The sequence below is a fragment of the Patagioenas fasciata genome, chromosome 5 (genome assembly GCF_037038585.1).
Source record: "Patagioenas fasciata isolate bPatFas1 chromosome 5, bPatFas1.hap1, whole genome shotgun sequence".
NCBI classification, from domain to species: Eukaryota; Metazoa; Chordata; class Aves; order Columbiformes; family Columbidae; genus Patagioenas; species Patagioenas fasciata.
Genome location: NC_092524.1, coordinates 17,443,334 through 17,461,074, shown reverse-complemented (window position 1 = coordinate 17,461,074; position 17,741 = coordinate 17,443,334).

Sequence of the window (17,741 nt, the reverse complement as noted above, 5' to 3'; positions counted from 1 at the left end):
AAAGAGCAAGGACAGCGCAACGCTGCAGGCCTGGTTTTCCACAGCAAAGTGTTTAAAAAGAATAATCCGAATTACAGAGCAATAACACAGCCCCTAGATCTGGTCTGGATGGAAACCACGGTACCAAAAACTGTTGCTGCTTGTGATCATTATTATCTCTAACCTGAGCTTCTCACATTGCTTCCAGATTTAGCGTAGGAAGGATTTCTCCACCCTCCCTGCCTGAAACACTCAGTCACATAGATTTGAAAAAACTTATCAGGTATGTCGCTGGTTTGCGTTGGGTTTGGGGATTTTTTTACTGGTTGGTCGGTTGGTTCGAGTGGCTGCTGGTTTGTCACACATCTCTCAGCTTTCGGGTGTTCACCTTTATGCTGCCTTTTTAACTTCTTCCAGGTTACCACGAGAACCTGGCAGTTTGCCTCATGGGCACAGAGGTTTGGCTGGTGTGTGCCCAAGATAACCAAGGCCTGTGTGGGTGCTTCCCCACACGGCTGGGGTGAATGTGGCAGGTCTGAGCCCACAGCACATCCATGGCACCATCCCTGCGGGTGTCCCAGCCTCTGGCCCTGCACTCGCCACATGCCAGCTGCCCCCTGCAGGGTCACCTCTCAGCCCCCGACAGAGTCGCCCTGAAACAGCCAGGTCTCCTGCCATGGGTGCAGCAAGAGGCACCGCCTGGGAAGGGAGGAGGGGGGACTCTGCTCCGTGGGGAGCCCCACTCCAGCCTGTGTGGCAGCCACTGGTGAGTCACCAGTGGCAGAGAGCGGTGGGCAGCAAGCGCTGCTCCCGGGGCCTGGCCTGCTGGAGGGCAGCGGAGTGGAGCAGGCATGGCCCATGGCAGAGCGGGGCAGCTGGCTGAGCCGGGCTGGGCTAGGCCAGCGCTGTCCCTGGGTGAGCAGGGAAGGGCGTTACGGTGAGGCGGCATCTGGAAGGTTCCGAGGAGCTGCCCCAGCTGCAGGGGAGCGAGGCAAAGGCAGGGGGGCTGTGCCTAGGGGCTGGTCTGCGTGACCTGTGAAGCCTCCCAGCGCAACAGGTCCCCTGCAGCCACCACCCCACCAGGGCAACATGTGGTGTGCTTTTGCAGGCCCTACTGGAGTAAGCAAGTTGTCACCCCGTGCTTCCCGGTTGTTGTGGCCACCATTTGAGGCTGTAGCCCATCTCAGCAAGGTGCAACTGAAGTTTCTCCCAAAGGGTTTGTTTCCCAGGCCTGCGGGTGGCAAACTTGTGCCGGGCAGTTTTGTTAATAGCAGTGTGCAGGGAGGGTGTGCTGACCAGTAGGAGAGGGTTCACCAGAGACACCAGAAGCATCAAAGCAGCTGTCATCTTTCAAAAATGTCATGGGGATTGTTGTGGCCTGTGGCATCTTCCACAGATGTGTACATCAGCCTCTGGATCTCTGTGTTGGAGTAGTGCAGATGTTGATAAAGCTGTGAAGCTTCCCAGGTAGGGGTGACAGAGGAGGTGCCTCGCGAGGATCCTTCTGCTGCAGTAAGGTCTCAGCATAGTGTTGGGTTTACAGCAATATCACAGTGCTTCCTGGGAGGCTGTGGTTCTGGCAGGCAGTGTCTCTGGGGGTTGGTGTTCATGTATGCACCTGCCACGGTGGCAGGGTGTGAAGGCTGGAGATGCCACTGGCACCCCCTGTGGATGCTGGAGGGACACAGGTGTGCTGCAGGTCCTACAGGTGTTTGTGGGGGCAGAGGCAAAGGGGGCCAGGAGTCCAATCTCTTCAATATCATGTGTGTTATTCATACAAAATACACTTTTAGCTAGGAAAAATAGAGTGTTTTTAAGGTCTTGGGGAGATCTGTTGGTCTGCTAAAACTCAAGGGGAGGGAGGAGCAGAAGCATGAGGGGAGTGAAGAAGCTGAGAAAGATCAAAAGATGAGGAGAGTCACAAGTGCTGCAGGATTTGGTCTCCGTAACACTGGAAACCCAGCACTGTGAACTAGCTGTGTGTCATTTGTAGCTCTGGAAGTGAAAGGATGGGCTGAGCTGGAGTGTAATACAGAGGAAGGGGATTTAACAGCAACGTGGCAGTAGGTGTATGCTTCTTCTATAGCCGTTTTTCTATGTTTTCAGAAATATTAATACGTTTTTATGATCTTTTTATGCTGCCAGTACTATCCACACTTAGGGTCCCCAGTACTGCTAACTATTGTCTCCAAAAGCTGTAAGAGGAAAATAGCGAGTTTGCAAAGTGAACAGCCTCATGCTTAGGGCCTACTCACATTTATTCTGACTTCTTGTTTGGCCATGTTACAACACAGTCTCTAGCTACATGGTATTATGTTATCATCTGTAGTGTATAGGAGAGACGGCTTCTGAGTGAATTTGGTTCATATTTAAACTGTTCTCTGCAAAACACCCTTCCTATTTTGTAGCTTAAATCCAAAGGCAAATAGTAAATGCCGCAGAGGTTTTTGGTGCACCTCTGTGGTTGAGGTAGTTGGATTATCTCTGCTGTCAGGTCGTGGCTATTGTCCTCATCCAAACCCCCTGCCAGGTGACAGCTGCTGAGATGCTGTGAGCTGTGACATCTGTGCTTCATTTACTGTGGTTCTGAGCTCTGCAGCTCTCTGGTTCTCTTGAAGAGCCCAACCCCTTAGAGTTAGCACCTAAAAAACTTACTATGTTTAATGTTCATCTGTCTGATTTCCTCTGGATGAAACAGCACAGCATTTGACCTTCCAAGTGTAAACTGAAGACAAGGCAAGCGTGTAAGACTCTGGGTGGCATTTTCTGTTTGTCTCCATGCATGTGGATATTACCTTTGTTTAGATACATGCATACATGAAAAATGTAGTAGCGCTCAAGGTGAACTGTTATTAATTGAGCCACTGCCTGCCATGTGCTATATAAGCAATAAATTGTGTATATGCATCAAATGAGCAGCTGAGCCTGTAGTCATGAAGGTAATTCCGGTTGCCACATGTCAGTGTACAGTCTGTTTGGGGGCTGAGAAAGGGGTCAGTTGTGTTTGAGAGCGCTAATGCAAATTGTCTGAGCCTTGCAAGTGATGCATGAAAATTTCCTCAGTAGTTATGCTGGCTGTAATGGAAGTGATCTGAGACAAATGACTGAGCTTTGATGGTTCCCACTAGGCACAGGCAAAGACCAGTGTTTGTAAGGACAGCGAAACTTGTGTGAGGCCTCTAGGTAGTGCTGATTCTGGTGCCTACTGTTATGAGGTAGGCCTTTTTTCCTCCTGATTTGGATGCTGCATTTAATCCAACAGGCTTGGACATTTTCTTAAATACTGCAGCAGAATGCTCACAGGGATTGTCTTCTGTATGGAATTCTGCAGGACTTTGCTTGATTTCAGCTTTATACAACCAATTGTACGTGAGCTCATGATGGAAGGGCAGAGCAGTTTGGTAAGGAAGCAGATTTAGCTCTGAGTTTCTTATTATAGAAAAGGGAGGGGAGAGCGACACTTGTTTAAAACCTGGAAAGTATCTTAGCTCTTTGTTGTACCCTTTAATCTTCTTATTTTATTTAAAACCACTTCAACAGCTGCAGCTCCTGTTTAATTTAGAGAACAAAACCCTAGCAGTTCAACTGTCTAGGGACACTTGAGGCCGTAAGTGGAAGGGAAACCCACACTGAGGGCAAGTCCTTTCTTCTTCTAAATGCACAACTTATTGCGTGGGTTATTTTTAGTGCTGTAATCTCACTGAGTGCTGCTGAGAGAAACTGTGCCAGGCAGGCTGGCAGGCTTTGAAGGGCTTGAGAAATGGGATTTCCTGTTCCACTGGCTCAGAGCTGACTCTTGCCATTGTCAGGAGCTATTATCGCCTTCTTGCAGCCAAAGCAGATAACACAGCTTCAAGGTCAGGGAAGACACAAGCTTTCATCAACAGCATTAGTACAATGAAGGGTTTTCTTGCAGTCAAGTTAAATGTTCCTGCAGCTGGTGTAGTCAGGCACTCTGCCTGGGCAGAGGGGTCTACATGTGGATCACAGAACCACATGACATTTGAGGTTAGAAGGGATGTCTGGAGACCTGCTCAGAGCAGGGTGCTCTCTGCTCTGTACAGTTGGGCTCTGAGCATCTCCAGGGTGGACACTATGCAGCCTTTCTGGACAGCCTGTTTCAGAAACAGCTACTGGGGAGAGAAATTTATTTCTCTACTCCTTAGCTTCTTACTGACCAGCTCTTTGTTGTGGCTTTTGTGCTTCTGCTGGGCATTATCTCTTGTGTGGACATATCTGGCAGAAATGGTCCAGCCCTGGTAGTGTGGCACATTTCTCTCTATGCTGTCCAGAATAGAAGGCAAACACGTTGCTTTAGGCAAGTAGCAAGCCTTGATGTAGGAAGCACTTCCAGCTAGAGGTGTCAGAAAAAGCAACTGTGTTTACAGTAAAGTCTCATAGGCTCTTTAAAAGTATTCAGATTGAGACAGTGGCTTCAAATTGCATGTCTGCATGCTGGAGTTACCTGGAATTAGATTCCAATATTATGCTGTTCATGACAGTTGGCTTGGTCAAGTCTTGTTATTTCTATAAATAGTACAGTGCAATAGTTTTTCTAATTATTTCCATGGTTCTGATAGTTTATTGAATCATACTGCTCACAATTAGGTGCAAGAGTGGATCAGGGGATGTATTGGAGCTACATATATTAGGGATGCTTTGAGGATATTTGAAAATAGACATTTTTAGGACTGTGTTACAGATGAAGTCCTGACTGAGACCTGACTTCACTTAATGAGCATGCACATGAGGACTCATATAGGGTTTCTGATCTACACTCTAGTGCATAAATGCAGTGTAGGAAGTTGTTTCTCTCTACCAAAGAGCTTCAGTTCTAGCACTGAGTTGCACAATGAGAGCAGAAATGGGCCTGAACGGGGTAGTGCTTGCATTTACAGAACAGCTTAAAAATATTAAAAAAAAAAAAAAAGCCTTGAGTCTCAAGTCTAGTCCCAAAATCTGGTCCCTGTCTACTGAGCTGCAGGCTAGTGTTTTGATAGGCTGTAATACCTTTCTGCAGCAGGGCTTCTGAGTAGGCTGGTTAAGAGAGGGTTGGACTGGGACTACAGTGTGTCTGGCTTTGGCTTTAGCCTGCTGTGTGGCAGTGGGCAACTCCCCTTTCTGGCCATTGCAGAGATAAAGAAGCTGAGGAAGGCAGCAGCACCTCCTTTGCAAAGAGCTTTGAGGATCACTGTTAAAAGTGTGGTATAAGAAGTAGGTAATTTTGTCAGACTGTTCCTGTTTTACTGCAGTTGAGGAGCAGAAACTGGGCATTGAACGGGAAGCTGACGTTATGTCTGAAATACAGCAAGTTCGCTGTGAGTCTCTGAAGTTGCTGGCTCCTGATAGAGACATCTCAATGTGAGCTATTCAGATGCTGTTATACTTATGTGAGAGTTGGGCACATTCTTTTGCTTTCACCAAGATAGCTCAGAAATATTTCTAGAGTAACCCTGTGGAGAGGAGATCTAGACCTAGCACAGGCATCTGTGGCACATGGTGTGGCTTGGTAGTGTCCTGGTCTTAAACTTCTCAAGTTTATTCTCCTACAGGGAATCCAAATGTAGATTCAAAAAGCGATTAAACTTAACCATTCAGTGTGAAGGTGTTTATTTGCCAGGTACTTGGATGGCACAGTGATGTTGGCTTTGTCAGCATTTTACAGAAATGACTGAAATCTTCATTGGGCTAGATAAAAGAAGGGTGGCTCTTGCATTGGTTGTGAGTGAGAGCAGGAATCTGAGAGAGAGAGACAGCACACCTCTCTTCCCTTCTCTGCCCCTTGCCTTGTGTTGAATGTATAGCCTGGTAAGCACGTGTGTGTAGGGAGACAAAATAGCTCATAACTTGCAGCTGTAAGACAGGCTCTGTGCAGTCTGCAGTTGGCCTGCCATCAGAGCTGGTGAGTGTCCTCATGTGAGCAGCACTACTCTTATGTGTAGCAGAGCCACGGGAGGGTCCAGCAGCCACGTCTGGCAGAGGCCTGTATTGGCTGAAATGAGAAATGCATTCTGAGAAGGAGGTGAAGGTCTGTGCTGCTATTTCCTTGTTTTGACATTCATAGTTTAGTTTGCTAGGCCTCGGTCCTGCAAGTGACTATGCTCCGAATAAATGGTGGAGGAGTCAGTGCTCAGTTGGAGACTGAAATATTGCCTCAGCCACACTGCGATGGTGATGAGAGTTGACCCAAATGGGATCTGTTTGCTGCTCCATTAGGTTCCCTGTGCATCTTTTAATTCTGCAGCTGTGTTTTTCACCCATGAAGTGGCAGATCCTTTCCTGTCCCCTGCTCTGGGCAGGGTGACCTGTGGAGGCTGCCATCCCAGTGCTGGGCTGCTGCATGGGAGCAGGTGCACATGTGAGGCAGGTTTCCTGCGCTCACATGGTGTGCTTACTCTGACCCCTTTGAGAAGCCAGGTTTTCCGGTTCCATTTACACCAGTGCTCTGATTTGCATGTGTTTTGCTTACCAGGGTAACCCTGCTCCATGCATTGATGTTAACATGGCATATCACACAGGTGTCTTTCCAGCACAAAATTGTATGTTATTCTGTGCACAAGCGCAGGCATGTTGCAAGAAGAGCCAGAGGCCATGAATGCATTTGCAAAGAGCAAGTTTTATTTTAGTTACCTCCCTACTGGGCGATCTCCGAAGTAGCACCTAAGCTCCCATGCAGAGGGAACCCAAGTGGGGATGCAGACACTGCAGCAGTTCAGCCCTGGTAAGAAGATCACTGCCCCACCTGCGCTCGCCTGTATTTCAAGGCTTCAAGCAGGCGTAGCCTCTTGCTCTTTCTCACAACAAAGCAGGAATCTCAGGCACAATGATAAGGTTTCTCACAGGCCTATGTTATCTATCACAGAGGTTCTACTCATCAAGCATACAAGGTCAGTAAAACAATTAGTGTGCTGTATGTGCTTTTTCTACAGACAGCTGCAAGTCACTTGAGCGTGTTTACATTTAACCAACCTCTTTGCCATTCTCCACTATATTCCCATACAGTTTTTCACCCCCAAATTTCTCGTCAGTTATTATACTGCATTTTATTTGCTTTTCCTGATTACCATTCATTTACAAATAATGACTCCGCAGTTGCTGACTGGGTGAATGCTGTCCTCCACATCTGGACCAGGCATACATAAGTGAGATGTTGTCTGGTTTGACTGCAAGAGAGAAGGAAGTAGGAAAGGCCCTTGAGGCTTCATCCTGTCATGTAGCAGTGTGAGTGGTCAGGTGCTGGCAGCTTTGAGAGCAGCACAGCAGTCCCTCTGCCAGCCCCAGAAACATGCCTGCAGGAGTGGTTCCTCTTGGACAGCAGGTCCCGCTGTGGGGATGGAGATGGAGGGCTGGCTCCATGAGTTACTACCTCTCAGAGAGAAGGCGATTGTGCTCATTATGTTTCTGGTAAAAGAATGCTGGCAAATTTGTACTTCTTTTAAAGACAGTGTTTGCAATGCATGTGTTCTGTGATACTTGACAATGCAGAGGGTGTAGCTGAAGGTGGAGGCCTTTGGGAGAGCTGAGATCTGGGGGTTTTTTGCCAAAACTGATAAGCTTGGTGACTTTGTCCAGGCTGCTTTATCCTTTTTGTTTCTGTTGTCTTTCTCTATTTGTTGTCTCCTTCAACTTGTAAACTGCTCTAGAAGACTTTCAACAGAAGGATTACAACTTACTCTGGGAATTATATTTGGCATTGGCATTGATGCAGCCTTTAAATGTTGCTGTTATCCAAATAATAAATATTGTGAAATATCTCTTATTTCTTGCCACTGCACCAAGTAATGAAGAAGCAAGCCTGAGCCTCTGATAGTAAATCTTTTGATGAGTCTGGTAACTCCTTGTCTTGCAGTAGAACAGGCAGCTTGCTGCTTTCCACATAGGTGCCAAAAACAGAGAGTGCAGATGTGTCCACTGAAAGACTGGAAACAACACTCTGCTTAGAGATGCCCAGGCTTGCTGTAAACAACCTGTTTTGGGTGCAGGAGGTGGTTGAGGTATGTGAGCTGGCACAGCTCCAGGCTAATGCAGCTCAAATGGATCCCATACCCAAGGGAGCTTATCTGCAGGTGCTTCAAGTAACACTGTGTGATGCAGCACTGATTTGCTCACTACTACTTCAGAGTTCCCAGGAGCTGAAGTTTCTGTGTATTATTTGAGGCAGCACAGACATACTCCCTGGCTTGGAGGTGTCTTCCTCCTTGGTTGGGTATATTTTAATCAGTCTTTCACTTTACCTTAAGACAATGTCTGTAAGTCTGAGCAACCAGTGGTCTTGTGGTCTTGTGCTTCTTGTTCCCTATAAAATCCTGGAATACATAAGGTTTGTATCCTCGCAGCAAACAGGGAGGCACACAGGTAAAGCAAGAACTAGCAAGTTCTCTGTCTGATACCATTAGGACTGAAGGTGGCATGGCCACAAGCTGCCCTGTCGCACAGTGCTCCATGAATTTACCATGCGGTATCCCCACTTAAGAGTTGAGTCACTGAGGGTGGTGATGGTATACCAGTTCTTGTTTAGGTATCAGGTGGTGTGTGAGAACTATTTGGATTTCCAACAACTTTGAATCTGCAGCACATTACCTTGCATACAGAAAATGGTTCTAATGGTTAGTTCAGGTACTGTGGCTGAGATTTTTAAGTGTTGACAGTCTTTTCCTGCTGTTCTGTGGGAGCATAGTTAAGCAATCCTCAAACCCTCTGAAAATCGCATGTTACTGTAGTGCTTGTAGTAGCTGAACTAAGCCCTGAACTCAGGTATGCCTGATCCACGTGTCGGTCAGGGAGAAGAGGATGATTACAAGGTGAGACTTTGACCTGAGTATAGATCTTGCCGTCCCTGCGCAATCCCCAGCCAAACCGTGCTGTGCTCTAGCTCGGCCCTGATACTGCTCTGAAGCAGGAAAGTGGCACCTGTGTCTGCAGCCTCTTCCTATCGGTGTGCAAACATGTTCCCCTTAACTTGGTGTTCTCTGCAGGCTGTGTGCCCTGCCCACACAGCATGCTGCGCCTCTCTTGCACTGGGGAAGTGTATCAGCTGGGGTGAGGGTTTAAAGGAGGCAGTGAAAAACACGATCTTGGGCCAGGGTTAGGTCATCCTTTTAAGGAACACATGGAGACTGTGTGTGCATTTCTGGCCCTGTCCTACGAAGTAGCAGTACAGACTTTCCCATCACCACTGCCCTGACAGGGAGCTGTGGGTGTCAATTCAAGCAATTGAGACACAAATCAACATTGAGGGAAGGAGAAATTACATTTGTACTGTTCGGTATTTGAAAGAGGACCAATAGTGTCTGTGATTTATGCATTAGAAAAGACTGAGTAGATTTAGTTGGTCAAATCAACATGGCAATGGCATAAAGCATAGAAATGGAATTTAGTAAGAAATATTTCAAGAAAGACTGATAGTTTTTGCTTCAGCTGATAGAAATCTGTACAAGGCCATTGGCCTTGTTGAGTTAAACTAGCTGTAGAGCTGACCCTGAATTAGCAATAATTCTGACTCTAGGTTCCACTTCTGCCTTGCTAGTCTTCCTTTTGCTGTGTTACGTGCTCAGCTCAGTTCAGAGTGCTGCAGCTGACACAGCTGCTGGATTATCAAATAGTTCCAGCGAAAATGTTTGAATTTTGGCTTAACTGTCACCTTCGAGTGGAGAATGAAATGGTGTTGCTCAGGGAGAATTCCCTCAGCAATGTTGGAAAATGCAGAATTCTTTGGAACTGTTGTTGTGGCTTGTGATACCAGGGAACTGAGAGCAGTGCTCCCTTCTGACCCTGAAATGAAGATTCTCCAAAATGAGAGTGGGCTTCCACTAAACTTGGGTTCAGTTTATGTGATAGTCTACCCTGGGCATTTTAGACTGAAAAAATGAAAACCTCTGGAAAAGTTCTTAGTTTAAGTGCAGTTTTAATTAAGTTTGATGCACTAGCTCTAGTTTTTAATTATGTTGCTAACACATGGAGGCTTGGATCCAACATGGCCATAAATGGCTATAGCCATTTATTTAAAAAAAATAGTTCTAAAAGTAGTTCTGTCAGTTATGTTTGGAAGTATGTGGGCTGCAGGGTCATACAGAGCTGTGAAAGCAGATACAACCCTCATCTCCAGTTTCAGTGGAGTTGCACCACAAATTTGCTTTAGAAAAAGGGAAGTGAGAAGCCTGACAGTATTTGTAAGCCAGTATGAAGAGGCTTGTTGCCAAACAATCTCATTTGGGAAAGGGAGACAGAGATCTTTCGTTTCCTGAACTTACACTGTCCTGTAGTGGAAAGGGCTGACTACTTGTTGAGCCACATGTATAGTTTGTGCTTGGTCACTGTTTAGTTTGTGTTCATGTGCAGTTTCTGCTTGCACTTGCCTGTTCCATCTGCTGGGGAGATGAGCTGCAGTAGGATGGAGACAGCCAAAAACCTACCAATCAGCACTGGCCACATCCAGTGTGAAAGCTTATTGAGGTGTGAGTGGGTAGAAGCAAGCGTCATGATGTCACTTGCAAGTACAGGCTGTGTTTTGCACATTACGAATGTATTTTGCACAAATATAACCTTCCCAGTCAGCCTGTTGCTTCCACAGCTGCTGCTGCTCCACTCTCCACAAGACAGGGGTGGAGAAACACGATGACTTTTGTAGCATGCAAAAATCCTGTAAAGAGGCAGCATATGGTGTCACCGATTAGATGTTATGTGAAGCAACTGGGAAGTAGTTATGCTGCAGTGCTTTGTGCTGGGCCTTGTATAATGGATGCCCTGCTGACTAGCTAGGATGGAGAAGAACAATGTCTAGAACATAGGACCTTCCTCAGAGAGGACTGGGTAGCAAAGACACTGTCTTTTCTCTTTGCTTCCTACAGTCTTTTACAAGCTGTACCATGTGCCTGCTGTCAGTTGTGCTGTGCAGAGGCAGGAGGGCTGAGAGAGAGGCATGGAAATGCTTCTACATATTTTGCAGAGACATGACAGCGTTCTGTCTCAGTGTGACAGGGACACAGCTAAACATCAGAGTTAGTTTGCATGAGTGGAAGGACCATGCATAATCTAGTCCTTCTCAAATAGAAAAGTGAAGTAGAACCCACTACCACAGAAGCCTGGACAGATAAATACTGTGGCATATTATTGAGATTTATTTCAGTAGCATATGAAAGCCATGAGTCTGTTCCATTACATTCTTTGATAATACAACAAGGAATGGCTTTGTCCATGTAGGTGTGACAGACAAGGAGAATGAAAACAGGTATCTGTTGCCCACATTATGCAGATTCAGGAACTAAGATGAACAACAATTCAGTTATTCTCTCAGTTGCTTATAGGAACTCTGTGGCTTGGATTGGAACTTGAATTCAGATCTTAACCTGGCAATAGCATGTTCCAGTGAGCAAGTCTAAAAACGTCCTTGGTGGCCTGTCCCTAAAGACAGTTTCTTTCATTTCTCAGCACATCACTTTAGAGTACCCCGTTTCAGTTGCAAATGCTACATTTCTTTCTTTGATAATGAAAGGAAAGTTTTTCTGGCATTTCTTCTCTCTCTTGTGGTATAGCACTGAGATCCAGCATGGTATCTGCAAACTGGGAGACTGCAGAGGAAGTTTGGGTCATGCAGCCTATCCTGGTTGTGCAAGTAGTGAGAGAGATGCCCACATTTCAGAAGACAGTGTTGTACAATTTGTGATTTGTGGTCGTTCTGAGCTCTTCTGTCCCTTTGTGTTTGGGAACTTTTATGAGTGTGCATTCTTGTGCAGGTTTTTCAGCATCTAGTAACATGGGAAGACAGGTTTCAATTTCTTCCTTGCTCAGGAAACTTAAGGGTTAATTTACAGGCTCTCTCTCCCCTTACAATGATTGCTTGTTTCTGCAAAACTTGTAAAAACTTTCTAATTGCATTGAGACTCTTGTCTTCCAGGTTGGTTGAAATCAGCCAGCAGTTCAAAAATTATGGGGTAGACAAGAAAAAGGGACAGGCAGATGGAGTCTTGCTTAAGCTTTCTTTGTTTTGGATATCTGGCTTTAAAAAAAGCTCATGTTTTCATTTCATGGGCCTCAGGTCTTTCACTGCAAAATAAAACAACACTTATAAACCACCTGAGCTATTTATCTGAGGAGCACCTGGATCAAAAATGGATGTTAATCCAGTAATAACAGATAATTAAACTGTTATAATGGCGTTTTTAATTTCTCTTCTCCAGCTGTAGCTTTGCTTTTTGCCTTCATCAGGGAGATTATAATGAAGCACAGAGGGCTTTTAATCCAATCAAAATTCCTTGATGATGGATTGGAGTATTTGTTGTACTTTCACATTTAAGGTGTAGTTACAGCACAAGATTAACTTCATTCAGAGGGTTGTCATCTTGTTACTAAATTCATTCTAGTGATTTGATATAGGCAGAAGATAGGTGATTCCAGGGTACATCACCTCCACAATGGTCCATGAACATCTGTGTGGCAGGGCCATGTTTGTGAAGATGTCAAACCAGTTAGCCAGGCACTCACAGGAGTCCACAAAACCAGCACTCGGATCCTGTCCAGTCCTAATGGCACCCACAGGCTCCTGGCAGTTCTGGTTTGGCCCCTAAGCACAAACAGATCAAGGAGACTGTGAGTGGCAAAGGGCAGTGATAGCCTATCTCAGGCTGCGCTCCTGTGAAGGTCTGCAAGATGTACTTTCTCTTTTCAGTGGCTCTGCTTGAGCTACCTCGTCTGTACGCACAACACAGCACGGTTCCCTTTGCAGGTAGCCCGGTAGTTGCTCAACAAGGAGGTCCAGACTCAGCTCTGCTTGATTTGGAGCAGGTCAGGTATTGATCATTCCCTGAGCGTCTCCTGTTCTTTCCTGCAGCATGTCATAAATGTGGCTTTTGACCTTCAGTCCATCATGGTGTGCAACAGGGAGTTTGTGGCTGGGAGTGCAGGATACAAACATGCCCTGTATCTCTGTGCTGAACATCCATTGAGAATTGCTTCCAATTGCAGTGGCCTAGGCTTTGTGATTCAGATGACACTATGCAGTCTTCAGGTGCCTCAGTGCTGAGCTTTGTGTGAGCTTGAACTGATCTGGCTTAAGCCCTGAAATCAAGTAGTGGCTTTGTAGTTGAATATCTCATGTGGAAGGAGGCTTACCTCTCCAGCTGGGAATTGTGTGTTTGTGTTCTTTTGCTGTATAGATTTCATCTGATTCTTCCCAAGTGTCTGGGCTTCAAACTGTGATTTCTGTTTGTCAGCAGGACACTGACAAGTGTTGGTTTGCAGTGCCTGATCACCTTCCTGACATCTGCTTGCTAATGTCATCCTTCTGGGAGTGAAATGAGGGAATTCCTCCACAAACCTTATTGGGTCAAGAGGTAGTAATTCAAGGAAGTATCAGTCCTTTGCCATTCTGCAGACTGTGTTACTTGTGTAACAATGAATGAATTCACAATGATGAATAATAATGAGGTCTTGATGCATATCTTGTTTTAAGATTTGCTAGGAACTACCTGTCCAAGCTGCATCCCTTTTCACATGGCAGGACTGTGATGCTCTGTTCCCTAGATTTAATTTAAGCCAGTTTAAAACAGTTTTAAACTGATAAGGTTATTTCAAGACAATTATTACTATTTGTGCTCTCTGGAAAATGTTCTTAAAGTAGCTAAAGTTTTGACAGTTCTGCTGCAGTGGGTTCAGCTGGCCTTTAGGCACAATTTGCCTTCTGCTTCTCCTATTCACTCCTGCTAAGAAAGGTTTTATAGCCATAGGGAGTAAAATTGACCTTCCTAAATTAACCAGGTTTACTGGCTCAACAGAGTTCTGTTACAGGTTTTATGTAATTCCATGTAACTGTAAAAACCTTGGATTATTCAATGGCAGTGTCCAGTTCTGTTCTGGATGATCCTTTTTAAGTGGTGCCAAGCACAGGGTTCTCCTTAGTCATAAAAGTAAATTCTTCCAATAGGCAGATGTAAGTATTCTGGTTGACTCCAATACCAGAGTCTCCAAATTTCTTACAGAAGACTTTAAAAATCAATGTATTTCCACCATGTGAAGTAAAATTATCCCTTACATTTAGTCATCCGAAAAACAGACATACTATCTGCCTCTGCAGTCTGTCATGTCAGAGACAGTGAAGACTGTACCATTAGCTTGCAATGAAACTAAATAAACCCACGTTGGCCAAGACAGAGAATTTGGATTAATTTCTACATTTATAGCTATTTCATTGTCTACCAGACTTTAAATGAGAGACTTAGCTCTTCCACACAAACTACTCCATAAGCTTTGATGCTTAGGAACAGAAGGAATGACTCATTTGGAAGTCAGGTTTTTGTGTTTGATGGTCAACTGCAGTTAACAGTGGGGGGGAAGCCATTTAGGAAATCTCATCTGCGTGGAAATAGAGCTTTCAGGTGTAAGTGTTTCCTAAAGGAATTCAGTCCATGCAGAAAGCAGCAGAACAGGACTCTAACCACTGTGTGGCCTTACGGGGCCTAATGAGTATGCGGTGCTGGAGAGCTGTGCAGCCTTCTATTTATCAGACTGAGGATTCACCTGCAGTTCCTTGTACACCTGCATTAAAGGTCTTCTGGGGGAATCTCAGACCATTTCATTGGTTCAATGTGGTAGTTGAATTAGCGACTCGTGCCAAGGAGCTGTTTGTTTTCCTTTTTTTTAGGTTTCCTTTTGTGGTCCTTGAGGGCAGTACTTGCTTTAGGGTGTGTTCTAAGCCTTTCTGATGTCAGGTGAAGCAGTGGTTTCACAGAAGCCACAATCCTCAGTGGGATGGCATTTGACCTGTCTGTGTCTGAGCTGTTGCTGCAGAGGTTTGCTCTCCACTGAGTGGAAAGGCTGAATAGCCCAGGCTCTTCGCACCCTTTCGAGTTAAGAAGCTTTAAAAGGAGGAAGAGTTTTATGTAATGGACCTTGTATCACTTTGAGAATGTTAGCTATCTGCACTGGTGTCTGGGAAAGCATTAGAGTATTTTAGTGACTCTTTTTCCAGATATAATTAGAAGAATTAGCAGATGACAACAGATATGACACTAGTCTTTTTTTTTTGGCTAGACAAAACTCTCTGAATGTTGTCTCATCTGAGTGCTTGGCCACAGCAAGTGACTCGGAGAAAACGGAAAATGCTAATCTAGCTTTGAACAGTTTTATTGTTCATGTCAGTTGTCACAACCAGAACAGTTCTGCCCACGAAAAGAATAGAGACCCAGTAGCACACTGAGGGGTTTAGTCACTTTTTTTTTTCACTTTATATCATCAGTTCCATTGGGAATATTGGGATTTGCCTGTGCTGCATACAGATCTGTCTTTAAAGCCTTCAGGTACTGAGCTGATATTCAAGCACTAGTATTGCCACAGCAGCATGGATAACTTAGCCATACTGAACTCTTGTGCTGTAACTACTGCCAGCACCCAGGCATTAGAACTAGATTTAAACTGTCTGGTGTTGCCATTCGTACCGCAGACACAAACGCTGGTTTCATTTGTTTAGTGGGTTTGAACAGAATAATATCACCACCTATTCCTCTGTCCTCAGTTTAGATAATGGAAGAGTATTTCTGGATTCAAGTCTTTCTGCTAACAGCCAAACTGGTGAGCTAAGAATTGGCTGGAACAAGATACATCATGGATGTAAGGGCTTGTTTGATGAAGCGTGGTTTAATATGAGTCAGTATGAGCCCCTTGGTATGTGCATGTTTGGCCAGAACTGGTGGTACCTCAGAGCTGGAACACCTCTTTCTCTCTCTTCAGAGTTTCTTGTCAGAAAAGTGTTCCATAAGCAGCAAGGTTCGTTCTCTTAAAATTCTTGGTAAAAAGCTGTTATTAATATGTAAAATGAGTATGCTCTATGGGATCTCAGATTTGATAACTTCCTGCAATTGTCAGGAAAGGTGTATCTCTGATTTTGCTGAGCTGAAGATGCTTGACTCAATTTACAGCTTGCCACTTCTGAACTTTTCTTGGGTTTGGGGTGAAGCTGGTCCTGTGATCTCTGTACAGCTTTATTGCCTTGAGGTCTGTCCTGGTTTCAGCTGGAATAGAGCTGATTTTCTTCCTAGCAGCTGGTATAGTGCTGTGTTTTGGATTTTGTATGAAAATAATATTGACAACACACTGATGTTTTAGTTTTTGCTAAGTAGCGCTTATATTAAGTCAAGGACTTTTCAGCTTCCCATGCTCTGCCAGTGGGCAGGTGCACAAGAAGCTGGGAGAGGACGCAGCCATGGCAGCTGATCTGTTCTGGCCAAAGGGATATTCCATACCATGTGACATCATCCGCAGCATATAAACTAGGGGATTGCTGCTTGGAGACGGGCTGAGCATCAGTCAAAGGGTGGTGAGCAAATACATTGTGCATCACTTGTTTTGTATATTGTTTTATCATTATTATTTATTGCGTTCCCTTTCTGGCCTATTGAGTTGTCTGTCTTAACCCATGAGTTCTACTTTTTTCCAATTCTCTCCCCCATCCCACTGGCTGAGGGGAGTGAAGGGCTATGTGGTGTTCAGCTGCCTGCTGGGTTAAACCACAACAAGGTCAAAGCTAAAGGTGGCTGTTTCTCTGTGCGAAAGACTTGGTGGCACTGTTACTGTGACTTTGGTGATTGCTTACCTGCTGCTGGTATTTATTCCAGATGGCACATATGAAGAAATAATTTTCCTCCTGTTTTTACATGTGCTTATGTTGGATTTCCCAAGGACACTGCAGCTTCAAAGACTTACTGATAATGACAAAAAGAGGGAAAAATCTTTCAGCTTGTTATAACATTTCACCCCGGTGCCATACATTTATGCAGCCTCAGGTCTTCAGCGCATCACTCATGTGTCCAGAGCACCAAATGCCAGGAACACGATCCTAAAAAACATCCTACAACACATCCTACAAAACATAGCTATTGCTGGGCTTAAGGGAAGGACTTTAGCCCTGTGATGGCTTGTGCTGATTGCACTAGTTTTAGGCCTGAAAGTTGCAATGGCAGGTGTAAAGCTGAGAGTTTGACAAGGCAAGGCCTGCAAAAGGCATGTCTGGTGGGGGTGGGTTGTGGGAGGAGTGGTGTTGGTATGTGGTTATTTTTCTGGGGCATTTTGTGGTTTTATTCATTTAGTAACCCTTAAAGCATGGTATCATCATTATCTTTAGAGCGGTGGGGTGGTATTTAATTTAGCATAACTAAGGTGCCTCTGTTGTTCTGCCAGTGTCTTAAATAATTTACAAAACACATTTAAAGCAGCAGTATGACAATTTCCTCAGTGTTAGAACACCCAAACCTGTCATTTAGATACAGGAGGATTCAAGCTTAGTACTTACAGTGTGGAGAGTTAGTGACCTGCTGCAAGCACAGAAGGTCACCAACAGGCCTCAGTGGCATCACCCAAGGAAGTGGCCCTTCTGTATCTAATGCTACTACAGCATGATTCAGTAACCTCTGAAATATGCTTGGATACCTTGAGGTTAAGCTGTACAGTAAAATTTACTCATGACAAAAATAACATTAGCATTGGCACTATTTTAGTGTTTTCCTTATTCCCACTTGCTAAAACCAGTGAGATACACTACACTAAAATAGGATTCATTATTTGTGTTCTTGTTAACTGCCTGTAGAATATATATTAAAAAATACCGTGATAGATGAAGCGTCTACGCTTTCAGAAATGTGAAATGTCTGCAGAGTAAACTCGGGACAGCTGCCATGAACAACAGCAGACTCTTCGAGGTAACGTGGTACTTCACTGTTCTCCTGGATTAATGGTTTTCCGTTTTGCATCAACGCATGGGTTCCCAGACTTCCTAT